Source organism: Lactuca serriola, chromosome 3, assembly GCF_051521515.1.
Source record: "Lactuca serriola cultivar US96UC23 chromosome 3, Lser_US96UC23_V15, whole genome shotgun sequence".
In the NCBI taxonomy this organism is placed as follows: Eukaryota; Viridiplantae; Streptophyta; class Magnoliopsida; order Asterales; family Asteraceae; genus Lactuca; species Lactuca serriola.
Window position 1 is genome coordinate 151,194,094 of NC_136410.1, and position 26,469 is coordinate 151,220,562.

At 35.9% G+C, this 26,469-nt stretch overlaps 1 pseudogene; it reads left to right on the top strand.

Annotated features, from left to right (window-relative positions):
* Positions 1 to 21,816: 21,816 nt before the first annotated feature.
* LOC145093275 (fatty acid elongase 3-like pseudogene) lies at positions 21,817 to 23,204 on the top strand (annotated as a pseudogene).
* Positions 23,205 to 26,469: the final 3,265 nt, after the last annotated feature.

Here is a 26,469-nt window from a genome sequence, read left to right on the forward strand (position 1 = left end):
CATGGACTGCTACCGTTTGCTGTTTCTTAGAAGACCCTTGCGTACTCTGGGCCTTACGCTTGTTCCAGGATTTTTTTTTACTTCTGCCTCCACTAGTGACTGGCTCGGGGGTAGTAGCTTCTTCATCAGAGTTGTCTTCGTGATCTATCAGGATTTTCGCAAGGCACTTGGCACTGTCATAAGTGTCTGGCTTCGCAGCCAAGATATTCCCCTTTGTTGGCTGGGTCAACCCCCAGATGAATCTCTCTATCTTTTTACTCTCCGGGGTAACCATCCCCGGACAAAGTAGGGCCAGATCGTCGAATCTTGAGGTATAAGCAGCTATGTCAGAACCCTTCATCTTAAGGTTCCAAAGTTCATGTTCTAGCTTCTGAAGTTCGCCCCGAGGGCAATACTCTGCGAGAAGAAGCTCCTTCATAGCTTCCCAACCCATAGCATTGGCTACAGGTAAAGTTAAGGATTTGACTCGGCTATTCCACCAAGTCAGGGCTTTGTCTAGGAAGGTACAGGCGGCAAACTTGACTCTATCAGACTCCGAACAGCCACATATCTCAAAGATTGATTCGATTCTCTCGAACCATCGGGTTAAAGCAATGACACCCCCTGTGCCATCGAAGAATGTCGGTTTTGCGTTCATGAAGTCCTTATAGGAACCCCCTTTTTAGTGTCCCTGGCTATCTTCTGGGTTTTGGGGTTGGGGATCACCTCCTGAATTTCTAGAGTTCATTTGCGACATGGCTGCTACCATTGCAGCAGTCAGAACTGTCTGAAGCGATGTAAGATCAAGTTGAAAAGGAGGATTGTTGTTGTTCGTTGAGCTGGGTCTCTTTCTTGGAGGCATCTTGATCTAAAAAGATCAGGAAAGAGAGGATCATAAGTCCTCTGAATTGAATCAAGAGATATGGGACAGGAGATATCTCATCAAGGCAAATATAGCATCATACTAAGCGACAAAGCAGAAAGGAGTTACCAAGATAGAACATTTTATCGCTAGAGGAATGGTTATGGAATAACGCGTATACGAGGATTTTCTACAAAGGATCGGCTCGAGAAATACTCCCATAGTATTTCATGGTTCGCTGCAGCGTCGATTTGTTGTTTGGGATATTGGGTAAGTTTTAGGTATGCCGCATGCCACAGTCACTCCCAAGCACATGTTGGCCGTGTCTCGAATGAATATAGTTGGCCAGGCTATATTGACCCTAGACACGACTACATAACTGCCCAGGTTTAACCGCAGTGTACAACACCCATTTACTTATGTTTTGTTCTACTTGTAGCTACGGATTTCGACGGCTCGGCATACTTAAATACTTTTGAAAATACTTATATCTTGTAGGATACTTTTAGTTCAGAGCACTTAGGCCCCTTAATGTTTATAGTTTTATACCATGTAAGGTTTGGTATACTCTGTTCACTATAAACAAGGGCTCTGATACCAATCTGTCACACCCCGAAAACCAAAGGCGGAAACGTTCCCGGGGTTGACTCCATGTTGTGTATCAAATCCAATGTACATAGTAATCACAGTAAACAACCATTACATTACATATATATGAAAGTTTACATTTGGTTCAAAAATAAATTGTACAAAAGTTATACATATATCATATGAACAAAAGAGATGAGTCTTCGGAGCACTCCATCTTCACCAAAAGATATCGTCGGGTACCTGTCTAACTTGGACCTGAGAATACAAGCGGTTTGAAAATCAGCATAAAGCTGGTGAGTTCATAAGCGGTTTTGTTTTGTGAAAATGTATCGATTTCCTTTAGTATTCTGAAAAGATTTGATATCCAAGAAAATCCCATATTTTCTTATGTAAAGTAGTTAAGTTATCTTTCATTACAGTTCTGTTACAGATATAAGTTAACCCCAGGAAAATCCCATATTTTCCTAATTGTAAGATTTATTGAATAACACATAGTATAGTTTAATAAACAAAACTATAATTTTGATGAACTGCAAATAGAAAGCATTTTGAAAACATTGGGACTACATCCCGAACCAGTTATAAGATAATTCGATAAAAACCATGGGATTACTATCCCGAAAGTAGATATAAGATAGTTCGATAGACCATGGGATCACTATCCCGAAACTAGATATATGATAGATTGATATAATCATGGGATTATCATCCCGTATAAGATTTAGTTTCAAAACCATGGGATTGCCATCCCGAACGAAATATAGACACAAGATCATGGGATTATCATCCCGAACGAGATATAGACATAAAACCATGGGATTACCATCCCGAACGAGATATAGACTACAAGACCATGGGATTACCATCCCGAACAAGATATAAATTCTAAACAAACCCTAGCTGTGAATATGTTATATTAATACGTATTGTGAGTCGGGTAACCATACTGATACGACAATGAGACCTCCTTGACGTTAGTCAGACATCGAATGATATCCAGAATTTGTCACCCCAGGCGTGCCCGCCAAACTGTAGCTAGCAGTTAAGGTGGGGGATTGTCAGTCCCGAATAGATCTATTCACAAACTCTTCGCTCTCCCTCCAGGAGACTCTGGTTACACTTCCGGAGAGGATTTACTTGATCATCCATAAAGGGTAGTGACTATCTCACAAGCTAGTATTAAACTATTCACAGGATTCTCATACGATACCATACATACAAAGATTATAATACATGATAAAGTGAAAAATAGATACATACAATGAAATTATCTGGCAAAAACATTCGAATGATACGGAGATAAACTGAATCATACATAGTTTATCAAATAACTTAATACAGGTATCAATACTTGATATAAAGAGTAACATAGAACCCCAAATTATTCCCATAATAATTTGATTAGATTGGTTATTTTCTTAACTAAAATCCATTTAGTTGTAATTGATAATCATTCCTTATGCTCAATATAATACATAAGGAGTAAAAAGAATTTATAAGATTGCCAGATATTATTTGAAACACATAGTTTATGATTTGTAAACAGTTTTGGTTTGCTTGTATTCCCCCCCTGAAAACAGTTAAAAAAAAACAGTGAAAAAGGCGTAGGGGTATGAACTCACCAGACGAGAAGTATGACGATTTGGATGCTAAGAGTTGATCCGGGGCTTGTAAATACACAAGGTTCCTAATTATAATGTAAAGATACACATTTGTATATTAATTGTTGGATAGGGACAATTGCTTCAAGTCGGGAAAACACTCTGATACGAGTGTTTGGAGGGACCCGGGTGGCGTTTAAAGACGTGAAATGACACTAGGGACTTGGGACTTGAGTTTACTCCCCATGAGTAAACTTTTAAATGAGTTTACAACCACAAAACACACACATACATGAGTTTACGGCCGTAAACTCATGTGGGTGTGGTTTTGGGTGTTTAAATGGCTTATATGGACATGGGGAATGATTCTAGGCTTTGATCTAAATGCATGGAAGGGATTAAAATCACTAGAATGATTAATTTATGGGAGTTTACAGCCTAGCATAGGCTCCTGGCCGTAAACTCCTAATTACTCAAGGAAATGGTGCTAAATGGTGCTAGAACAAATCACATGTGATTAATAGAATTATTCCAAGGCCTAACATGAATTTGTATGAGATTTTTGGGGGATTTGTGGAGTTTACGGCCCATGAAACCCCCTTCATGGCCGTAAACTCTTGTGTGTGGTGTTCCAAAGTGTTTCAAGGCCTAGAACATGCATGAAAGGACTTCTAAAATTTATCTAAGGGCCTTAGGGGTGTGTAGTTTGCATTCTAACACCAAAAATTTTGGAGTTTACGGCCCAAGAACATGTCTTGGCCGTAAACCCTTAGAAACCCCATAAATGTTGTGTTTTAGGCCCTCAAAGTATTTTTGGTTGGTCCCTTGATTTATTCCAAGGCTTTTGGTGGTGTTGGATGGCTTTCTAACACCTTAGAATGAGATTTATGCCAAGTTTTGTGGAGTTTACGGCCCAAGAACTCTCCTTGGCCGTAAACTCATCTAAGTCCCTCAAAATTAATGTTTCAAGTGTCCAAATGCAAGAATCAAAGTCCTATAATTCATAACTAAGCTGTAGGGGTGATTTGGAAGGGTTTAAAGGCATGAAAAACACCATTTTCATGAGTTTACGGCCCAAGCTTATGCCTTGGCCGTAAACTCCTTCAAAGTCCACAAAATTATAGTTTTAGGTGTTCTAAGTCCATATCTTGAAGTCCCTTAGCCATATCTAAAGTCCATTTGAGTCTAGGAAGGAGTTTAAGGGCTAAAAACCCTTCAAAATGGTGTTTACGGCCTAGGCTGCCTCCTGGGCCATAAACTCACATACTTTGTCCAATTTCTTGATTAAGTGACTAATTTGGAAGCTAAACATGCTATAGATTAAGGCTAGGAAGGTACCTTAAGGATTTGAAGCCTTAAATTTGAGTTTTGGACACTTAATCTTTGGATTTAGGAGAGAGGTTAGAGAGAGAGTAGAGAGAGAAGGAAAAAGCTTCAAATGAGTGCTAAAACATGTTTATATAGTCCCTAAAACTTGGACACGGAGGAATTCTACCCGATACCGGCCTTAAACGATGCTTTGGGTCGCACCCGATTGAGTTTTCGTCACCCGACGAGGATATTTCTAAAACTTAAGAAATAAATGTTTTGGGCTAAATTCATGAGTTCCTAAATGATTTGGACCCTCATTGAATGAAAATAAATATATAATTTTAGATAACTAAGCCCAAAAAGGATAACGGGACATTTCGATTTCCGACGAATTATTCGGGTAGAACGGGTTTTCGGCGATGAACAACTTCGGGTTGTTACATTATCCCCCCGTTAGAGGGAATTTCGTTCCGAAATTCAAAGAATAAGATATAGGTCATAGATTTGAAATGAGATACGAATGGATTTGTTGTCTCGGATCTTCACTTCCTCAAGTGGAATCTGGTCTCTGTTGGGCGTTCTAGTGAATTCTCGTTATCGGGACATGTCTTGGTTTCGCTTCTTGACTCTCTCTCAATTCACGATATCAATCTGCTTTCCCGTGGAAGTTCCAACCCTGAACGACTTCGGTTTCCTCAAAGGATTCACTAGGGTTTCGTTAGGCAGACGCTTCTAGGGATTCGAGATGTGATGGTCTAGATAGATATTACCAAGCTCTAAGGGCATCCGAAACCTGAAGGTTACGGAATCAATCTCTACGAAGATCTCGAAAGGTTTGATGTGAGACTAACTAGGTGCTCGGAAGAAACTCCCGGAAATCCTTCGGGATAGACATTTAGAGGGAATAGTTGCTAACTTCCCGTTTCTCAATAATCACAGAAACGAGGGATGCGTGATAATTTACATTGGGAAAACTTTTGAGTTCTAAAGCATAGAATGATACGAAAGTTTGATGCCAAAGATCACGAGAATCGGATCGAGAAAAAGATCTAACGAGCGGCCCTTTCGAAAGTAAAGATAACAACGCGAATGAAAACTCGGTCATTTCTGGTTAAACATGGCATCAAAGTATTTTCATGGAAAGTTTCCCCCTTTATAAATCGAATGGAATAGAATAGTCCTCCGGACCGAGGATTCAATCTATAGGTACGAAGTTAGTGTTCTCTATCTCACTAGTTAGTCGTCTCGACGGTATACATTTCGATTACATACGAAGGATTGAGTTTAGAATATGTTCGAATAGATAGATAACAGGTTTCTCTTTTTGCACCCAAAATCGAAAAGAATTGCAAGTATAAGAATTATCAAAGAGAGATATACCTGCGGCAGCAGAGGGATTTGTGGTTGTAGCTGTCTTGGGACAATTCCTTTTGAAGTGCCCAGCTTCACCACAATTGTAGCAGGCCGGACTGATTCCCGTTCCAGATGATTGGTTCGTTGGCTTCGCTGGTTTTCTACAGGTTCGCGCAAGATGGCCCTTATTGCCACAGTTGTCGCAGATCCTTTCGCGACATGGTCCAGGAATGCGGTGGTGGTAGTTACACTTACCACACCAAGGAAGGGTACCAGTGTATCCACTGGCAGGAGTTTGGGCTGTGGAACCTACAGCTGAAACAGCAACAGGGGCAGTAGCAGCATGGACTGCTACCGTTTGCTGTTTCTTAGAAGACCCTTGCGTACTCTGGGCCTTACGCTTGTTCCAGGATTTTTTTTTACTTCTGCCTCCACTAGTGACTGGCTCGGGGGTAGTAGCTTCTTCATCAGAGTTGTCTTCGTGATCTATCAGGATTTTCGCAAGGCACTTGGCACTGTCATAAGTGTCTGGCTTCGCAGCCAAGATATTCCCCTTTGTTGGCTGGGTCAACCCCCAGATGAATCTCTCTATCTTTTTACTCTCCGGGGTAACCATCCCCGGACAAAGTAGGGCCAGATCGTCGAATCTTGAGGTATAAGCAGCTATGTCAGAACCCTTCATCTTAAGGTTCCAAAGTTCATGTTCTAGCTTCTGAAGTTCGCCCCGAGGGCAATACTCTGCGAGAAGAAGCTCCTTCATAGCTTCCCAACCCATAGCATTGGCTACAGGTAAAGTTAAGGATTTGACTCGGCTATTCCACCAAGTCAGGGCTTTGTCTAGGAAGGTACAGGCGGCAAACTTGACTCTATCAGACTCCGAACAGCCACATATCTCAAAGATTGATTCGATTCTCTCGAACCATCGGGTTAAAGCAATGACACCCCCTGTGCCATCGAAGAATGTCGGTTTTGCGTTCATGAAGTCCTTATAGGAACCCCCTTTTTGGTGTCCCTGGCTATCTTCTGGGTTTTGGGGTTGGGGATCACCTCCTGAATTTCTAGAGTTCATTTGCGACATGGCTGCTACCATTGCAGCAGTCAGAACTGTCTGAAGCGATGTAAGATCAAGTTGAAAAGGAGGATTGTTGTTGTTCGTTGAGCTGGGTCTCTTTCTTGGAGGCATCTTGATCTAAAAAGATCAGGAAAGAGAGGATCATAAGTCCTCTGAATTGAATCAAGAGATATGGGACAGGAGATATCTCATCAAGGCAAATATAGCATCATACTAAGCGATAAAGCAGAAAGGAGTTACCAAGATAGAACATTTTATCGCTAGAGGAATGGTTAAGGAATAACGCGTATACGAGGATTTTCTACAAAGGATCGGCTCGAGAAATACTCCCATAGTATTTCATGGTTCGCTGCAGCGTCGATTTGTTGTTTGGGATATTGGGTAAGTTTTAGGTATGCCGCATGCCACAGTCACTCCCAAGCACATGTTGGCCGTGTCTCGAATGAATATAGTTGGCCAGGCTATATTGACCCTAGACACGACTACATAACTGCCCAGGTTTAACCGCAGTGTACAACACCCATTTACTTATGTTTTGTTCTACTTGTAGCTACGGATTTCGACGGCTCGGCATACTTAAATACTTTTGAAAATACTTATATCTTGTAGGATACTTTTAGTTCAGAGCACTTAGGCCCCTTAATGTTTATAGTTTTATACCATGTAAGGTTTGGTATACTCTGTTCACTATAAACAAGGGCTCTGATACCAATCTGTCACACCCCGAAAACCAAAGGCGGAAACGTTCCCGGGGTTGACTCCATGTTGTGTATCAAATCCAATGTACATAGTAATCACAGTAAACAACCATTACATTACATATATATGAAAGTTTACATTTGGTTCAAAAATAAATTGTACAAAAGTTATACATATATCATATGAACAAAAGAGATGAGTCTTCGGAGCACTCCATCTTCACCAAAAGATATCGCCGGGTACCTGTCTAACTTGGACCTGAGAATACAAGCGGTTTGAAAATCAGCATAAAGCTGGTGAGTTCATAAGCGGTTTTGTTTTGTGAAAATGTATCGATTTCCTTTAGTATTCTGAAAAGATTTGATATCCAAGAAAATCCCATATTTTCTTATGTAAAGTAGTTAAGTTATCTTTCATTACAGTTCTGTTACAGATATAAGTTAACCCCAGGAAAATCCCATATTTTCCTAATTGTAAGATTTATTGAATAACACATAGTATAGTTTAATAAACAAAACTATAATTTTGATGAACTGCAAATAGAAAGCATTTTGAAAACCTTGGGACTACATCCCGAACCAGTTATAAGATAATTCGATAAAAACCATGGGATTACTATCCCGAAAGTAGATATAAGATAGTTCGATAGACCATGGGATCACTATCCCGAAACTAGATATATGATAGATTGATAAAATCATGGGATTATCATCCCGTATAAGATTTAGTTTCAAAACCATGGGATTGCCATCCCGAACGAAATATAGACACAAGATCATGGGATTATCATCCCGAACGAGATATAGACATAAAACCATGGGATTACCATCCCGAACGAGATATAGACTACAAGACCATGGGATTACCATCCCGAACAAGATATAAATTCTAAACAAACCCTAGCTGTGAATATGTTATATTAATACGTATTGTGAGTCGGGTAACCATATTGATACGACAACGAGACCTCCTTGACGTTAGTCAGACATCGAATGATATCCAGAATTTGTCACCCCAGGCGTGCCCGCCAAACTGTATCTAGCAGTTAAGGTGTGGGATTGTCAGTCCCGAATAGATCTATTCACAAACTCTTCGCTCTCCCTCCAGGAGACTCTGGTTACACTTCCGGAGAGGATTTACTTGATCATCCATAAAGGGTAGTGACTATCTCACAAGCTAGTATTAAACTATTCACAGGATTCTCATACGATACCATACATACAAAGATTATAATACATGATACAGTGAAAAATAGATACATATAATGAAATTATCTGGCAAAAACATTCGAATGATACGGAGATAAACTGAATCAGACATAGTTTATCAAATAACTTAATACAGGTATCAATACTTGATATAAAGAGTAACATAGAACCCCAAATTATTCCCATAATAATTTGATTAGATTGGTTATTTTCTTAACTAAAATCCATTTAGTTGTAATTGATAATCATTCCTTATGCTCAATATAATACATAAGGAGTAAAAAGAATTTATAAGATTGCCAGATATTATTTGAAACACATAGTTTATGATTTGTAAACAGTTTTGGTTTGCTTGTATTCCCCCCCTGAAAACAGTTAAAAAAAACAGTGAAAAAGGCGTAGGGGTATGAACTCACCAGACGAGAAGTATGACGATTTGGATGCTAAGAGTTGATCCGGGGCTTGTAAATACACGAGGTTCCTAATTATAATGTAAAGATACACATTTGTATATTAATTGTTGGATAGGGACAATTGCTTCAAGTCGGGAAAACACTCTGATACGAGTGTTTGGAGGGACCCGGGTGGCGTTTAAAGACGTGAAATGACACTAGGGACTTGGGACTTGAGTTTACTCCCCATGAGTAAACTTTTAAATGAGTTTACAACCACAAAACACACACATACATGAGTTTACGGCCGTAAACTCATGTGGGTGTGGTTTTGGGTGTTTAAATGGCTTATATGGACATGGGGAATGATTCTAGGCTTTGATCTAAATGCATGGAAGGGATTAAAATCACTAGAATGATTAATTTATGGGAGTTTACGGCCTAGCATAGGCTCCTGGCCGTAAACTCCTAATTACTCAAGGAAATGGTGCTAAATGGTGCTAGAACAAATCACATGTGATTAATAGAATTATTCCAAGGCCTAACATGAATTTGTATGAGATTTTTGGGGGATTTGTGGAGTTTACGGCCCATGAAACCCCCTTCATGGCCGTAAACTCTTGTGTGTGGTGTTCCAAAGTGTTTCAAGGCCTAGAACATGCATGAAAGGACTTCTAAAATTTATCTAAGGGCCTTAGGGGTGTGTAGTTTGCATTCTAACACCAAAAATTTTGGAGTTTACGGCCCAAGAACATGTCTTGGCCGTAAACCCTTAGAAACCCCATAAATGTTGTGTTTTAGGCCCTCAAAGTATTTTTGGTTGGTCCCTTGATTTATTCCAAGGCTTTTGGTGGTGTTGGATGGCTTTCTAACACCTTAGAATGAGATTTATGCCAAGTTTTGTGGAGTTTACGGCCCAAGAACTCTCCTTGGCCGTAAACTCATCTAAGTCCCTCAAAATTAATGTTTCAAGTGTCCAAATGCAAGAATCAAAGTCCTATAATTCATATCTAAGCTGTAGGGGTGATTTGGAAGGGTTTAAAGGCATGAAAAACACCATTTTCATGAGTTTACGGCCCAAGCTTATGCCTTGGCCGTAAACTTCTTCAAAGTACACAAAATTATATTTTTAGGTGTTCTAAGTCCATATCTTGAAGTCCCTTAGCCATATCTAAAGTCCATTTGAGTCTAGGAAGGAGTTTAAGGGCTAAAAACCCTTCAAAATGGTGTTTACGGCCTAGGCTCTCTCCTGGGCCGTAAACTCACATACTTTGTCCAATTTCTTGATTAAGTGACTAATTTGGAAGCTAAACATGCTATAGATTAAGGCTAGGAAGGTACCTTAAGGATTTGAAGCCTTAAATTTGAGTTTTGGACACTTAATCTTTGGATTTAGGAGAGAGGTTAGAGAGAGAGTAGAGAGAGAAGGAAAAAGCTTCAAATGAGTGCTAAAACATGTTTATATAGTCCCTAAAACTTGGACACGGAGGAATTCTACCCGATACCGGCCTTAAACGATGCTTTGGGTCGCACCCGATTGAGTTTTCGTCACCCGACGAGGATATTTCTAAAACTTAAGAAATAAATGTTTTGGGCTAAATTCATGAGTTCCTAAATGATTTGGACCCTCATTGAATGAAAATAAATATATAATTTTAGATAACTAAGCCCAAAAAGGATAACGGGACATTTCGATTTCCGACGAATTATTCGGGTAGAACGGGTTTTCGGCGATGAACAACTTCGGGTTGTTACAAGACACCTCTCCTTGCCCACAAAGACCACATTATCACTGGGTCTATAGAAGATGTAACCAAAGGATCTTTGTGGGTAGCCGATGAAAATACATCGCTCACTTCATTCAAGCTTATCGTGAGTCTCGCACCTCACGAAAGCCTCACAACCCCAAATCTTGATGTGGTTCAAATTGGGAACTTTCCCAATCCACATATTGTGAGGTGTTTTGGCAACCTTTTTGGTAAGGACTAGATTAAGGATATGGGCTGAAGTCTCTAAGGCATACCCTTAAAATGAGATTGGTAGCAAAGCTCGACTCATCATGGAACGAGCCAAGTCTAACAAGGTTCGATTACACCTCTCAGCCACACCATTAAACTGTGGTGTTCTGGGAGGTGTCAATTGTTAGACAATCCCATATTCCTTAAGATAGTCAAGGAACTCTGTACTAAGATACTCACCACCTCGATCGGATCAAAGCATCTTAACGTTCCTTCCCGGCTGATTCTCCACTTCCTGTTTAAACTCTTTGAAATTTTCAAAGGTTTCTAACTTATGATTGATTAAGTAGACATAACCATATCTAATATAATCATAATTAAAAGTCACATAGAAGCGGTTAGCATCCCTTATGGTGGTTCTGAATGGCCTACATACATCTATGTGTACAAGATCCAACAAACCTTCATCCCTAGCACAAGTACTAATGAAGGGTGACTTTGTCATTTTTCCATGTAAACAAGATTCACAACTATCATCTGACTTTAGGTCAAATGACTCCAAGACTCCATCCTTTTGGAGTTGGCCTATGTGTTTCTTGCTCACATGTCCAAGACGACAATGCCATAATGATGCTTTATCCAAGTTAGTGGAAGAATCGATACACAACACATTATTTCCTAGGTTATCAACAACCGACATAGTTTCATATACACACCATCACAAGGTAATGCTTTAAAATAAAGAAAATTATTAAAGAAAGCATTAATACCACCACATTCATTATCAAATGAAAAAGTAAATCCATGTTTGTACAAACCATGAAAGGTTATAATATTTCTCGCCATTTCAGACGAGTAACAACATTTATTCAAATCTAATGTTAACCCACTACTTAGCAACAAAGAATAAACTACAATCATGGTGACAAGTGAAGCTTTCCTATTCCCCATGATTAAGTTTATCTTCCCATTCTCCACTTTCTCACTTCTTCTTAGTCCCTGCAAATCAGAACATATGTGAATACCACAACCTGTACCAAGGACCCAAGAATTAGAATATGGTGAGTTATTAGACAATATAGTATAAGTACCTGCATGGTTGGGTTTCACTTTCCCACCTTTAACATCTTGCAAGTACTTTGGGCAGTTTCGCTTCCAGTACGCATTTTCATGGTAATAGAAGCATCCAACCTTTTTAGGGTTGGCAGAAGGAGTGACAAAACCACTTTTGGTTCTACTTGAAGAGGATCCATCAAGAGACTTTCCCTTGGTACCCTTCGAAGGGCTCTTCAGAACAGGGGTGGTGGTAGGAGTAGGAGTAGTAACAACCAATTTACCTTTGAGACCAGTTTCGGCGGTCTTCAAAAGTCCTTGAAGTTTGTTGAGTGTGACCTTCTCCTTGTTCATATGATATGTCATTCGGAATTTATCATAATAAGAAGGGAAGGAGTGCAAAATGATGTCAATTGCTAACTCCTCCGGAAAGTTCAGATTCAACTTCAGCAGAAGGTCCACAAACCTTTGCATTTTCTACATGTGGCTCGTGATGGGTTCACCGTCTTTCATTCGGGTTGTTATCATGGAGGAGATTATTTCATATCGCTCTTGACGAGCACTGTGATGGTATCTTTCCACCAGATCCTGGTGCATCTCAAAAGGATAAAAGTCCACATAGGACTTTTGGAGCTCGATTGTCATCGTGGACAGCATGATAAACGCCGCTTTGGTATCATCTCTCTCATGTGCCCTAAAGTCAGCGATCTCCTCGGGAGTAGCAGCAGACTCATCAAGATCCTTCAGCTCCTTGTCGAGTACATATTCCTTGTCCTCATAGCAAGTGACCATCCTTATGTTCCCAATCCAATCATTGAAATTAGTCCCATCAAAGATGACTCTCCCATAAAGGTTCATGAGAGAGAAGGAGCCGGTAGAGTTTGAGCCAGAAGCAACATCGTTGGAAGACATCTGAAAAGGAAGAAAGACAAGTTTAGATTAGATATAAAGATAGTCCTTAATAATACACCCAAATGTAATATTTAAGGCTATGACCCAACACAATATTTTATAACTTAGAAGAGGGATGCCGTAATCCAAGCTATAAAATATTTGAAGGTAGGTGAATGACGATTCACCAATTTCCACCATGAAAAACGAAATGAATTATTAGGTTTTAATTGGTTTTTGAAACTCCTAGATTCTTTTGGGATTCATTTAACTTTTCAATGGCATGTTCCAATCTCGAATGTGCCCTTCAAATTTTATGACTGGGATGCCGAGGATCACAAAACAATGTGTGAATAAGTATAGAAATTACTTGGTACTTTTAATGTTTGTCACCTAATCGACGTGCCGGTTAATCACACATGCTCCACCAATCTATGATAAACCTTAAGCCACCCTTTGCCAGCCTTGTTAAATCCAAGTTCGTGTGTCGGTTAACCACACACGCTCCATTAACAACTTAAGCAAGGTGCAAAGTGTAATTTCATGGGTTAGCACCAAATTCATATTTTCCTAAAGTAACTAAGATTTGAATTTATAAAACATTTAGTTACTTTATAATAATCATTATACGTTTAATGAGAATTAAAGTCATTGTCCTACCCGTTCGGACAAACGACCCTCCACCAGTCAAGGAAGCGGTGGGTGAGAGTTGACACCCATTAAGCTGTCATTTTATAGGCAACAACCTTATACCCCCTCTTATATACCGGCTTCGTGAATGAGGCCTACTAACGGTAAAACAACTTAATCTTATACATACATACATATATATATATATATATATATATATATATATATATGTATATATATATATATATATATATATATATATATATATATATATATATATATATATATTAACTTACAATACTATAAAGTATAAGGGTTGAATTTTAACTTTTAAAATTTTAGGGGTTGGAACTAAAGTTTTCTAAAGTGACTTTACATGTTCCAAAACTTGAGGGAAAGTTTTGTAACTATTCAAAACTTTTCAACTTCATAACTTATGAGTTATTAGTTTATTAAAATGAAGGCTCTCCATTTATTTAACCTATATGCTCATTAATGGACTTTAAAAGGAGTGACTTTTGGTAATCCATAACTTGAGGAAAAATTATGGATTCCATTAAAGCACATAAAGATCAAGAACTAACTAACAAACAATTTGCAAATCATTCCTATTATCTACTAAAACTCATAAGTTCATGAACATTCATATCAACAATTTTAAGATTCATATAAGCACATAAAAAAAACTTGAAATTTGATAATAGCCTTTGAAATTGGATTAGCATAATCATTACAACATCAAAAATAGGTTTTATAAGTTCAAAACAGTTTAGTGTAATGATTCTAATCCAATTCCAACTTAAAAACTCGAAAAACTGCACTCTGGGCCTCCCACTCGCCGAGTGCAAGAACCTATTTGACAAGTAGGATGATTATACACATGGACTCGTCGAGTCCCCCCATGGACTCGGCGAGTTCATTGATCAGACAGCAAGTTTTTTTACTTTCTTAACAAGTTTGCATCAAGTATCAAGAAAACAAGCCTAGGCTCTGATACCACTGAATGGTTTTGAGCATTCTAACACTCCTAAGGTGTACATGCAACCCTAGAAACCTTGGATCTATGTTTTACTAAGATACATGCAAATTTGATTTTTCCAAGGTTCTTAACCTAACTAGCATGGCATAGGAAATTGAAACATAAAAGCTAGTAGAAGAACACACCGTTCTTGTTGCTTGGATTCCTTAAGAACTTTGTGAGCCTAGCACCCCAAATGTGATGCCTCAAGTGTTTCACACAACACCACAACTCTTCGAATAACTTTGAGAGAAGTACACACACACTCAAAATCGGCTAACCCTCTTGTTCTACACTTAGTGCCGATTTTGGTACCCAATGGTGTCTTTTTATAGTTGTGTCACAAGTAGGGTTACACCATGTAAACCCTAATTGACATGGATTTTCATTTCCTCCATGATCGATGGGTTTTAACCTCCATGGACCATCCATGGAGCACCCTATGGGTTTTAGCCCAATTCAATAAACCATGGATCATTAGCCCACTATATAAGAATGGATGATTTATACAATCAACACCATATATTTAATTAATCTCTTTTTGATCACAAAATTAATTCCAAATTAATTCTTGATTAATACTAATTAAATAATATTATTAATATATTAGAACTTATAATATATTAATAAACCATAAGTGTCCTTTTCTCATTTTGTCTATCCAAGTGTCATGATGCCATGCAACCCAAATGGACCATGCCAACCGGGTCAAGTACATGCCAGAAATAGTTATGGACTTAGACACCTTATCCAACATTTTTCTCTACTGTTTCCTTCCAAGGGGGTAATGAATATTACAACCCAAATGTCCTCACATTTTGCCTTGGTGGGGAAGTCTGTCATTGTAGCATTGCAGAGCTTGGATGGAGGATAGACATTTATGACCAACCTGTGGTTATGAATGGGCCTTTTGGTGCTTTCCTTGATCACTGCCATAACGATTTACCGGAGGGTACAATTGCTTCCACATGGTGGAACACTATAGCAAATCGGGTCTACATTCCCTCGACGGCTCAAGAGGGAAGCATTTGTTCTCCTATTCACCGTTTGATTCATCGTTTGATCGCGAGCACCATTAATACGCGAAATGATGATGATAAAGTTTCGACTCTTAACATCTTCTATTTGTGGAGCATCATCATGCCAAACACATGTTGCAACATACCTTATGGTTTGGCAAGATATTTGGGCGAGGGAACGGTGAAGAACCGGACTGCATAAAAGATAAATGGTGGGATGTTCGTAACCCATTTAGCAAGGTCATATGGTGTATTAGAAAGAGAAGTCGGGAATCTCTTGACAATGGTACCCACACCTCAATTTGGTATTATGCTCTACTGGAGGGCACGAATAGTTGAAGATTATGGAGGTGGTCGCTTTGCAATTCTGGGTGATGATACGGTTGAGACACCCGAGGAGTCGGGTGACGTGTTAGGCCAAGGAAGGAAGTCATACATGAAGACCCACCGGTAATTCCTGTGGAAGACGAGGTGCCGATGGATTGGTAGAACATGGAGATAAGGTGGTACCAAGATGATTTGGGTTATAGTTTGAACTATACTCACATGACTCTTGCTTATATGATGAGCCATTTGCAAATACCGCCAATGGATGGACCCGGGTACCCTCGTGTTAGCAATTTGGGATGAGAGGATAAACCAAAGACAAAGCGGAGCCGGAGGAAGCGGAATGGGAGGAGATGATGAAGGAGGAAATGAAGATTAAGATATCTTTTTATTTATATGTTTGGTTTGAAACAATTTTTATTTGTTTTTGTTTGCTTTTGGTTGATGTTCAACTTTTAGTAATTAGGAACCATGTAGGTTGTTTTATTTGTTTTCCTTTCCTATCACTTGTGTTTGTTTTGATCTTTTCAGTTTGAGGATAATGAATGCTTGCGAGAGTACGGAGTCAAGGCTAACCAAAGAAACTCGAGTCTAGATGAGAGAATTAGAAGTTATGAGAGAAATAGAGTTCAATTACTAGTGAAAAAAATAGAACACTTAAAGAGTGTCTTTTTATTGAAGGAAAATGAAAGGGAAGTATTACTTGCTATTACTCAAACACCCCAGAAACGGACCTAATGGCAGAAGTGTTTTTGTGCATACAGCACTGACTCGCCGAGTCCATATACCTGACTCGACGAGTCCAAGTTAAAAAAAAACCCGACTTTTCTGCCAAACGCGCTACAACTCGGCGAGTCCCTATGTGAACTCGGCGAGTTGCTCAGTCTTTTATTTTCAAGTTCGTGATTCAATAAGGGCAATTGGCTATACTTTTGAAGATCATTTCCTGAGAATTTCCAAGACTTTTTCCTGCATATTTAGAGCTGTCAACCACACGAGATTGGATACCCACGACATGGATGAGTTGTTCCCATGCCTAAAGTCAATTGAAGATGGAGCTTAACAAGAAGAAGATCAACCATGAAACTACTATTCCATGAGAGTTTGTTCCAATTCCTTCTTTACTTTTATGTTTTCTTTATCATGCATAACATGCAATGGGGACATTGCATGAATTAAGTGTGGGGTAGGGGTTGGTTATATGAGTTAACTTAGTAACATTAGAATCCTATTTTAGGTATAATTTTAAATAAATTTTGCATAAAATTGTTAGGGTTAATTTAGAAAGTTTTGGTAAAAGCAATTAGGATTCCATGCTAATATTGTATTTGATGATTCTATGAGGACCCAAATGTTTAGTTGAGCCTATACACGTTATAATGCATTTGTGGTCCCCTTTATTCTAGTGAAATCATGGGACAAAACCACAAACTCGCTTAGTTTGAGGGACGCAACATGTTTATCATCATGTACTTGAAATGTATCCAGGAAGACTAATACCTTTAACCAATAAAGGTTGAAGTTGAGCACCCTTGCTTAAGCATGTAGGTATTGAGTGAAAAAAAAAAGTGACTTACATGTTGAAAAAAAAAGAGAGAGAATTACAAGAAAATTTTGTAAGAATTTTGGAGCAGTCAAAGTATGAAAATTGAAGATTAAATTCTGAAGAATTCAAAAAGTTGAAGATACCGAAAAATCAAACAAAAAGGTGGTGAATTCAAGAAATCAAAGATCAAATTATCAAAGAAGTGAAGAATTCAAAAGAGCTCCATTATGGTATCGAAAAATTGTAATTTTCTAGATTAAGTATGCTTGGGTTGCTTGAGCAAAAATACTTTGAGGTTAAGAGAGTTTTCTGCGGATGGATTCTGAGTGATGCATAAAATGAGCATTGTTCAAAAGAAATGAGCAAGTGTTTATGAGGATTGTGAGTATTTAGAATTAGGGGGCTCCTTCGGAAAATTTTAGATACAAATGCATGCGTTGCGGTCTTGGTATAATGGTTGGGTTTGATTTGGATTATCTTATGTAATGCTATTGTGCTAAAATTTAGCTTTGATTGGGCGCAAACAAAAGTCAAGTGTGGGGAATTTTAATACTTTTTTGGCTATTTTATTGCAATTATTGAACAAAAGGTACTTAATTATTTTTTAATTGTATTTTTAGCCTAAAAGATGTGCTCGAAAGCAAAAGGAAGCGGGAATAGCAAAAGGAAGCTCGGGAATTGAATAAAGACGAAAAAGAGTCAAAAACATGAAGACCTCGACAAGTCGGACACCTACTCGACGAGTAGATACTAACATTCGTGAAGTATCAAGTACCTTACCGCGCACGGATTTTAAGCGAGGGACTCGGCGAGTCGGTCTATGGACTCGACGAGTCGCCCCTATTTTCAAAAACTATATAAAGGGTATAAACTCATGAGACAATGACTTCTCTCTGGAACCCTTGGAGACTGAATTCCGATTGAAAGTATTGTTGGAGCTCTGGAACTCGAGGATCAACCGTAGCATTCAATTTTGAGGAGATCGAAAGGCACAACCTTATTCTCTTTTCTTAATCTAGTGTTTATACCATGTTTAGATCATTAGGTTCAGTTTGTGAAATATTTCCTTCCATGATTATGAGCTAAAAACTCTTAGCTTCTGTTTAGGGTAGACAAACTTATTACTATGGTTTGAATTTTATGGCTTGGATTATTTAATTTGGTGAATTTTGTTTTGTTGAGCTTGTTAAAGACCCTTATGTGTTGACAATAACTATTTTAAGTTAATTATCAAGTCTATTAAGTTGCATGAACATCTCTTAATTACTTGTCTCATATAATTTATGTGAAAACAATGTTATATGTCTAGGAATAGTGAACAGGAAACTAGGGGTTAATTAGAAAATAGGTAAGTCAATGTGTGAGCTTGTGTGACGAACCACCATACAAGAAGTTAATTGAATTGGTAATTTAATTAGCTAACTACAAGTCTTACAAAACCCGAATCAATAAACTAGGAAACTCATTAATTTAACCAATTGGCCACAATTTGAATTGATCTGTTTTCTAAGGATTAGTAATAGTGAACATGAACCTAATCACATTAATTGGTAGCCAATGACCAATTAATCCATTACATGTGCCATAAAATCAACCATAGGAATAAGTAAGTCGAACTTGAACAGAAGTCTCCTTTATTATTGAATTTAGTTGATTTTTACTTGTTTAGCTGTTAGTTGCTTTATTTAAATGTTAGATAAGAGCTTAAGTTTCTAGTGTTGCAAAACTAGATAGAAACTCTTTTCTTTTATTATTTGTTTCTTTTAGATAATTTTAGTAGTTAGTTTATTTACTGTTCTCTGTGTTCGATACCCTGCTTGCTTAATTATTCCACCAGTTGACAAGTACATTGCCTTTTGTGTGTCTAAATTATATTTAAAAAGTAGGACTAAAACTACTGAAATAAACACACATCAGCGACTTGGGTGAAGAACTTCATCGGAGATCTCAAAGTCATTCCAACTATTCAAGAACCCATGGAACTATATTGTGATAATGAAGGCGTGATTTCATTGACAAAAGAACCAAAGGATTATGGTAGATCAAGCATATCGACAGAAAGTACCATTATATTTAACATAGGGTAGAAGAAGGACACCTTCTGGTGAAGAGAGTATCATCTGAGGATAATGTTGTAGATCCTTTCACAAAGGCTCCGAGCGGAGTCAAACACTACCAACATGCTAGGAGCATAGGCTTAAGAGACGATGTTAGTTTTAGTAGTTATGTGATATTTTTGAAACTTATAACAAAATAAATGTAATTGATTTAGTAAATGAATAATAGAGAATTATTATGAGTATCAATTTTGATGACGTGGCATGCTGACATGAAATACTGACGTGTCAAAATTGGTTTTTTCCCCCCACAAAAGACACTAAGTTTTCATTTTTTTTTTCAATTTTGACACTAAGTTTAATTTGTTCTTTCAATTTTAACACTCTGTTTTTTTGTTCCAAATCGAACATCATTTTTCCAATTTTGTTCATTTTCCATTTAAAACCATATAAATATATATTTTTATCAAAACCGTATAAATATATTTTTTATTCGTTTAAAAAACCACATTTTAATATAAATACAAGGCTTTTTTTTTTTTTTTACATTCAAAGCATAATATTATGCATTAGTTATCTCATGGGAACCAAACTAACCATAAGCTTCGAATAAGATGTAAAAAATTTACGGGTTACAAACCTGACATCTGTGCCTTGATCCATTACATGCCTCCAAACCTCCAAACTCATTTTAAAGTTGTGTATTTAATATAAAATATTATTTTTATATAACTAATATTTATACATAAAATTATGATTTGATTGTAAAAAAAACCTTGTATTTATACAAAAATATGGTTTTTAAATGAAAAAAAAATTATCGGTTTGAAATGTATCAAAAAAAATATTTATACGGTTTCAAATGGAAAATGATTAATATTGAACAAAATTGGAAAAAGGATGTTCAATTTGGAAGAAAAAAAAATAAAGCTTCAGTTTTGAAAGAAAAATTAAACTTGGTGTCAAAATCGAAAAAATGAAATCTTAGTGTCTTTTGTAGGAAAAAAATTTCAATATTGACACGTCAGCATGTCATGTCATCAAAACCGACATGTCATCATACTACATCAGCAAGTATCCGGATTGACCGGTCAAGTGGTCAAAATTGTAAAAAAATGGAAAACACAGTACTAAATTTGAAACAAAAATAACACAGTGTCAAATTAGAGTATTGATATAAACTTATTGTCTTTTGTACTATTTACCCACTGAACAATTACAAGTTTACAACACATATATACGGGATGTTACTAATCCTAGCACAAACTCTATTTATAAAACCACAACATAAATATACAATGGACGTGTTTGGCAAAAATAGCGGGTAGCGTTTGATTTTGGAGCGTTTTGTTGAAAGCTATTCCATGTAGCTTTTGATTTTGAAGCGTTTTATTTAGGTTAAAAGCTAAACGTCCATGTCGCCAAACGATACTTTTTCTTTTTTACTAACGTTTTCTTAAAAACTAAAAATCAGATGTTCTCAAACACTGCGTGTCGAACACGTCCAATGCCTTTTGATTCCACTCCTCCTTGGAGGTTATTTATGGATAAGTTGGATACAACAAATAATATATTGGATAGAAGTTTTGATATCGTATCAATTTAATGTTCTATTTGTGATTGATTTAGGCAATCTGCCTATCATATTTTCTTAGTGTGATGTTTACCACTTTGATTTGACCACTATTTGGCCATTGATGGGATTTGGATATTCCTTACTTGGATTCATTTGGATTTTGGCTTTTATGGATGTCTAATGCTCGTTTGAAGTCAAATGCTAAGAAAGTCTTGGAGGGGAGTTGCTTTACGTTTTTATGGTGTTTGTGATTGTTCTCGAATGAGCTTCTCTTCAGTCTAGAATAAGTTTAAAAAGATTTTGTCTCATTAAATTATTAAACAATACTATTTCATTTGGATATTTAATAGGAATAGAAAAACGAAACGGAATGAGATTGTTTGGCTTCAAAATCCTAACTTCCTACTTACTATGATATAATTGCTCTTTTTTAGCCTCTATCTAGCCTTTAATATATCAACCATTCTAAAAGAATGATATCACTTAAAGGTTATGAATTTTAATATAATATACCATAAATATATATGAGTAAAACGATTTTTTGTTCATCTTGTTATTATTTATGTACAATATTACAACGAATAATTGGCAAAATTATTATAGGAATAATATTTATTATATTTGACTACTTTGACAATTAGAAAAGGGATATAAATATCTTTCAATAGCTCCACAAAAGCTAATCATTAATGTCCTTTTCAACGTCTCTCTCTAAACTCTTGAAAAGCCTCCGTAAACCACCGTCATAAACCTCCACCGACCAACGCCATAACCACCGTGGTTGGTGTCCCGAATCCCTATTTTATATCTCAAAGTTATTGCCATAGAGATGATTCAAGAGAGATTAATGTATTACTTATCGGAGCACCCATCGATCGTGAATTTCAGATGGAATCATACGCAATCGTGGGGTTCTACTTGGTCGTTCCTCTTCACCTCCATCTCCGCCTACATCTTCCTCTCCCTCCTCCTTAATCTACTTCTTTTCAACCGCCGACGTCCGGTTCCTCTCGGTCCTATCCCGGCGATTCACTCCCTATCCATGGCTCTCATCTCCGCCACCATCTTCACCGGCATCCTCTTCTCCGCCGCCGCCGAGATCCGAGACACGCGTTGGTTCTGGCGCCGGAATAAAACCACCGCGTTCCAATGGCTCCTTTGCTTTCCTCTAGGCACGCGCCCTTCCGGACGCGTATTCTTCTGGTCATACATCTTCTACCTCACGAGATTTCTTCACACGCTTCGCACCTTCATCGCCATTCTCCGCCGCCGCAACCTCTCCTTCTTCCGCCTCTTCAACCACTCCATTCTCATCATGATGTCGTTTATCTGGCTCGAATATTCTCAATCGTTCCAAATCCTCGCAATCCTTTTCACAACAGCGATCTACTCTGTCGTCTACGGTTACAGATTTTGGACGGCGATCGGTTTCCGAAGCGCCTGTTTCCCGTTCGTAATCAATTGTCAGATGTTACTGCTCGGTTGTAACCTCCTTTGCCATATCGGAGTCCTTCTTCTACACTTGTTGAAAGGTGGGTGTAATGGAATTGGAGCTTGGGGGTTTAATTCTGTGTTCAACTTCGCCATTTTGTTCCTGTTCTTAAATTTCTACGTCAAGAGTCATCTGGGAAAGAAGAAGAAGAAGATGATGATGATGATGAAGTCCTCATCGGAGTACGGTGGCGATGGTTTCAATCTCGATTCTGATTATGGTGTTGCAATCATGGAGTTGAATCCAATTGGTTGTACTAAAAATAAAGACATTTGAAATTGAGAGGTGAGTGATTTATACACTTTTCCCCTCTTTCAATTTTCTTGTGGCATCTACCATATATTATAACAATTTTAGATCAATAGAGGAAAATGTAAAATAATACGAATTTCAAGATGTTTGTTTTGGTTCTAGTTGATTATTTGATACCCGATTTTGTAGATTAATAGTGTTGATTAGGTTTAGTGTTAGTGTTAGTCGATTTATTCATTGGATTCATGGTCAAGTTATTAGTTAGATACTTCATACTATTTGTATAAATTTTTGTTGTTCAAAACATTATATAATGTTAGATGTAAATTGCTATAACAATTTTTAAAGTTCTTTTATAATACTTCAATTATTACTTAGAAGAAAATACGTTTGATTTTAGGTAGTAATCCGTACATAATATTTTTTTTACCAATATACAACAATTTATGTTTTATATAATTATATAGTACAACCATCTAATTCATAAATTGTTGTGTATGGCTAATGTGTCCAAATTATTACCCTTTGAATTTTATCTTATCATAGTTTTAGTAGGGGGAAATGACTTAACATGGTAATAATCTTTTTCATTTTGTTTACATTTAGACAACTTTTTTTTCCATACATATTTGACTATTTAACTTGTTACATGTTATTTGTATAAATTTTTGTTGTTCACATATTACTATTGGCATGTTTATAGCTGGTGAAAATGCTAACATGTGAATATATTTAGCAAGTTAATTACCTTGATAAATCATTTTCCGTATTTTAATAGCGATTTTATTTTTCATATTTGTTTATATTATTTTTCCAAATGTTATTTTTAAAATATCCATAGTGATTGATTATTTATCCTATTATAGTTTTTTGATTTTGACAAATCAATTTTCTAATAATTTATTTTTAGCAAAAGCTTACTATCATAAATATTAATTAAATATCGATCAATTATAAACTCTACTTTTTAATTAATTTTTTTTGGTGAAATATTTTATATACCCCCTTATATTTTTTTTTTCATTTGTTTTTAAGCATATACAATATTTTTAAAGTAAATAATATGTAACAATAAAATAAATTAAACTAAATATATAATAATAAGTATGGGAGGTCTTTAAAAAAATAAAAAGAAAATACTACGTAGAAATTAAAAGAAAAACACACAAACACACACACATACACACACACACACACACACACATATATATATATATATATATATATATATATATATATATATATATATATATATATATATATATATATATATATGTGAACTATTTTTTTTTACAAATTTCTTAGAACTTTTTAAAATTTCTTACAATATTTTTATGATATGTTTTTCATATATATTTTTTTTCTAATACAATGTTTTAAACTTTGCTTATAATTTTTTTAAAAAAACTTTTTTTTTATACTTTCATATAATTTTCATACGAATGCTTTTTAAAGTAAATATTTTCTAACTGTTTTAATTTTTTCTTACAAGTTTTTTAATTTATTTATTTATTTACATTTTCATTGAATTTTTTTATAACTTTCATGCAACTATTTCTAAACTTTTTTTTATAATATTTACAAAGTGTTTCATAGATTTTGTAACATTTAAAATGTTTTCGTTAAATACTAATTTAGAATGTTGTATTTAAAAAATTAAAACTTGACTTAAAATTCTAATTAAAAAGTAATAAGAAATTTGTAATATATATATATATATATATATATATATATATATATATATATATATATAAATATATATATATATATATATATATATATATATATATATATATATATATATATATGTATGTATATATATATTACAAATTTCTTATTACTTTTTAATTAGAATTTTAAGTCAAGTTTTAATTTTTTAAATACAACATTCTAAATTAGTATTTAACGAAAACATTTTAAATGTTAAAAAAGATATTAAATTATCATACAAAATCTATGAAACACTTTGTAAATATTATAAAAAAAAAGTTTAGAAATAGTTGCATGAAAGTTATAAAAAAATTCAATGAAAATGTAAATAAATAAATAAATTAAAAAACTTGTAAGAAAAAATTAAAACAGTTAGAACATATTTACTTTAAAAAGCATTCGTATGAAAATTATATGAAAGTATAAAAAAAAAGTTTTTTAAAAAAAATTATAAGCAAAGTTTAAAACATTGTATTAGAAAAAAAATATATAAAAAACATATCATAAAAATATTGTAAGAAATTTTAAAAAGTTCTAAGAAATTTGTAAAAAAAAAATAGTTCACATTTAGGCAACTTTCTTTTTTGTACATATTTAACTAGTTAAATATGTTCATATGTTACCATTGTCATCCGATAGCATGTGACAATAGTAACATGCGAATAAACTTAACAACTTAATGGTCAAATATATACAAAAATAAAAATTATCTACCTGTGAACAAGACAAAAAATAATTACCCCTCACAAGTCATTTTCTCTTTTAGTGGCAATGACATTATGTGAACAACCACAATGATTAACCGTTTTGGAACTTATTTATTTTGTCATATTATATTTTTATTAAGAAAACTTATATTTATAAATTTGAGAAAAAGATAATTTAGTTAATCTTTTAAGCATTTTCTATGAAACAGCCAAAAAAAAGCCTATGAAATCTCTAGAAGCTTCTTGTGGGCTTATTTGTCATTTTGTCAAAAAAAGTATAAAAAATCGATTTTTTACATTTTTGCATGACTAAATCGTGAAGGTATCTATCGGGTGCTATTTCCTTTCCTTAAGGGGTGCTATTTCCTTTCCTTAAGTGAGATTGTACTAGGGATGTAAATTGGTCCGGAACCAGCCGGACCCGAAAGAACCAAAAACTGGATTTAGGAAATTACAGGAATCAAGAACCGGATTGAATATTACTAACCAGTGCCAATCGGTTCTGGTTCGATCCGGTTCTACTAGGAAGTATGTTATCTAAGAAGATGTTCAATACCCAAACAACCCGAATCAGATCGGAATCAAAAACCAAAACTTTTGGATTGGGATAATTTGGAACTAGACCAAATACCACTAATCAACTTCAAACTGTTCTATTCATTTTTTTTTTATTAAAAATCATATCCTTAGATTGTACATGTGTCTAATGCATGAGTTTATTCATTCAACACTTGTACAATCTCACTTTAGGAGGGGAAATTCCAAATGAGATATATTTGAGAGGAAATCATAGTCGGCACAAGTTACAAGTTTGGCTTGAGAAGCTTGAAATTGTTGTTAGAAGGTGTTTGGTTGGAATAAACTTGGTTGTTGGTAACGATAGGTTGAAAGGTTGGTTGGAAAAATGTTTGTAGAAATGGTTGTTGGAAAAGATGTTGATGGTGAATTGGTAACCCTTTTAAGAAATCCATGAAGATACCGGTGGGTGAATCAAATTATCGGTACTATTGGGGTATTATGTTTAGAGCTAAAGATCGATGGATGAATCGAAATTTGGTCTGTTTGGGTTTCAGGCTTAAATAAAATTGTAACGTGATAAATAATAAAGAGTATAGAAAGAAAGTTTATAGATGGTTGGTTAGTATTTATAGGTATAAAATGGTAA